We start from the raw sequence: 3,486 nt of genomic DNA on the forward strand, positions 1-3,486 counted from the left end.
GGACCCGAGAGGGACAAAGTGGTGCGTGCGTTGCTTGGCGAAAGCCAAGGAAGGAAAGGATTATTGACCGGAAGCATGTGACCATGCCGGTGTAAAGGGAAGAGAGAGAAACAGAGGGAGGAAGTAGAAGAATAGGTGAGCAACGAGAGGAAAAGAGAAAGAGAGGAAAAACGAGGGGGAAAAGAGATACGTAGTAGTAACAGAGGAAGAACGAGAGGGGTAAAGCGAGATACGTAGTAGTACAGAGGAAGAACGAGGGGGGAAGGAAAGAGAAAGAGATAGAGTAGCGTCGGAGGATATGAGCCACGAAAACCACCTACATTTGGAAGATGCTGCGTTCAATCATGTAAAAACAAATAGTAAATGAGTATATGCATATTATTGTTTAACAAGTGTAATATGGACTGTGAATTCGAAGTTTCATCCAGCTTAGCCAACTTCTGAAGACAATGCAGATGTTTTCGTATGTGATGACCCAGTTATAAACACTGATGTTTCTATGACTGTCCCATTCTTAAGCCATCCACTGTCCCTTTCTCTATCAAATGCTTCTCTTCCTCTATTCTTACCATACAGCTACGTCTTCGCCTATATAATGAAGTATTTCTATTTTGACTTTAACTTTTCAGAATTCATTGTGAGTCAATAAGCTCTGCTTTGACTATAAAACCTGAATGTTTTCTTCAGGATATTAATAATCTTAAAATTACGAGTAAAGCTGGAAATATTTTCTTAACTAATAGTTTCTGATAGAGACTGAAAGCCAGTCATTTTGAAGAGTGTTTAGTGGATGCCATCAACGTATCAGTACTTAACTGGTACCGTATTTTATCGACTTCGGAAGGATAAAAATAAAGTTGTCCTTGCCGGAATTTGAACACAGAATGTAAAGAGCCGGAAGAAATGTCACAAGGCATTTCTTCCGATGCTGTAGCGAATCTGATAACGCGCTGTCTTTTATACAGGCTTAATTACACAATACATATTAAACGTAATGAAATTATTTATACTCTACATATTCTATACATAAACTTCCTAGATCAGTAAAAACAACTTAAGAAATAAAAAAAATTCTCGTACACTCCCTCTAAACAGGCTTTAGAGATGTCGCGAAAGGGCTGTTTGGAGGCCCAACCTTCCGAGTTCTTTTAAAAGCTTAAAACAACAAGGATTGCTGCAATAGGTGTGTGAATCTGAGAGGGGAATATGATGAATTAAATCATAACCAACTGATCCTCCTGTATTTTCTTTTACGCAAACCCAGAAACTTATTCAATATACTACTAAAATAAATTTATTCAATATACTTGTTTCACCACCCACACTACGCTACAATATTATGGAAACATCAGCAGAATCAAACAATATATTCAGATACAAACAAATAAACAAAACAACGCACGGAATGAAATCTACTTGAATCAATCTCAAAACACTTCAGAAAAGAACAAGGCCAGAAGTGTCACCATTACTTGCAGTCCTTAAATGAATACATGATTTTCACACATACAATACACAGTCACAACAAGTATATTCAATATATAACACATAAACAAAGTGCACATTATCCTAAATGCACTAGAAGGTAACAATTACAGGCTAAATAAAAACACTTTTATGTAATTTTATAATAACCAAATTCATACATAACATTTCCGTTCAAGTTATACAGGAAACGAGATTAGAAGCTTAAAGGAATAAAGATGTCATTCATGTGACGTACGTGATAGTCAGAGAGACACAAATTGTGAAATATATGAGCTGTAAATTTCGAACATTTAGAAGAATGATATCGATTCACTTTTCACAGTACACATACAAGTATTAAACAATTTTTAACTGAGAATGTTTGTTGAGGACCCCAAAAGTTTGACTTATGTGACATCGCATAAAATAACTTTTTTTTATTAACTACTAATTCCTTTGAATTTCTCCAGAGCATCGTAAAAAGCCACATTGTGTTTATTTATATTAACCTTGAAATTAAAAACAATAATGCTAAGGTGTTTACAGGACAACTTTCACTGTGGTCACAATCATCATTTATCTGGTGTGACGCGTGTGATACTAATAGAAGTGACATTTTCAAGACGAATATTTCCTATACCTTTCAAATAACGTAGATTTGGAAGAAATTGTCTCACTATCGATATCTGGTTGAAAATGACCCATTCCAACATAGCTTTATATGTGTAAGAGTTTTTTTCTGGGCATTCTAAAAAATATCCGTCAAATGTAAATAATGTCTAAAAAATTTTGTTTTAACTTTTATGAGAATGGCTTAGAAGCTAAATGAATATAAATAGGATATAGCAGTCCTTTGCTGAATGTATCCCGCTTTCGGCCTGAAGGCATTTTGGGCATACAAATGACTGGTTAATCTTGCTGCGATAACTTGATAAATGGGTACTCATTCCGTCTAAATACTCATTTTTGTCCGTTGGGTGAAGAGAGGACAGCTGAGATTCCAGTTGAGATTCTAAAGTGGATCAAATCAAACTTATCTTCATTTAGAAGCATATTGTGTTTTTCTGACCATTAGACAACAGCAAACAGATCCAACTGAAGGTATGTTCGGTCTCCCATACCGTTTATGGCTTTCTGGAGTTTGGAATCATCTGCAAAGATTTTCAATGTAGAATGTTTGATGACGTCTACTATGCCATTGATGTAGATGATGAAGAGGAGTGGCCCCAACCTTGTGGGACACCACTACTGACTTTGACCGAGCTGGATCGTATTCCCTCAAACACAACATGCTAGGTCCTGTTTGTCAGGAAACAATTTATCCATTGTAGCAGCTTTCTACGAACTCCAATATTGGACAATTTCTTCAGCAGGATTTTGTGGTCCACTCTGTCAAATGCGTTGCTGAAATCAAGGTATATGACGTCAGTGTTGGGGGCCTTCTCCCAACGCTTTTAAGATGTCATCAAAATGGTGCAGAAGCTGCAGCAGGCAGTCCCTGCCATCATGGAAACCATGCTGGTTGGGTTCAGCAGATTGTTGTCTTCGAGGAAGTGAGTTATTCGTGATCTCACCACCCTCTCAAATACTTTAATTATATGACAGGTGAGTGATACCAGATGGTAGTTCACTGCAAAAGATTTGTTTCCCTTTTTGAAGACTGGAACGACAGACTGGGAAAGAAAATGATCAGGAATGTAGCCTGCATCAAGTGAGTTTCTCCAGAGCTCAGCTAGAAGGGTAAAATAGCGATGACATTGATGAACAACAATTGATTTGCATAAATTATTATTTATCAATTGATGCAAATCAATTGTTGTTCATCAATGTTATTTCCATTTTCTGTTTTCTTTAAATTTTGATTCTTGATAAACTCCTGTTTATCCTTGATATTTACCTATAATTTATGAGCGTAACTTTTTTGCCCATATTTAAATAAAGGTAATATACCGGTAGTATTTTGGATACTTTCATCCCCTAGAAGATTGTTTTAACCTCTAACTCAACTAAGCTTATATA

The sequence above is a fragment of the Octopus bimaculoides genome, chromosome 8, assembly GCF_001194135.2.
Source record: "Octopus bimaculoides isolate UCB-OBI-ISO-001 chromosome 8, ASM119413v2, whole genome shotgun sequence".
Lineage (NCBI taxonomy): Eukaryota > Metazoa > Mollusca > Cephalopoda > Octopoda > Octopodidae > Octopus > Octopus bimaculoides.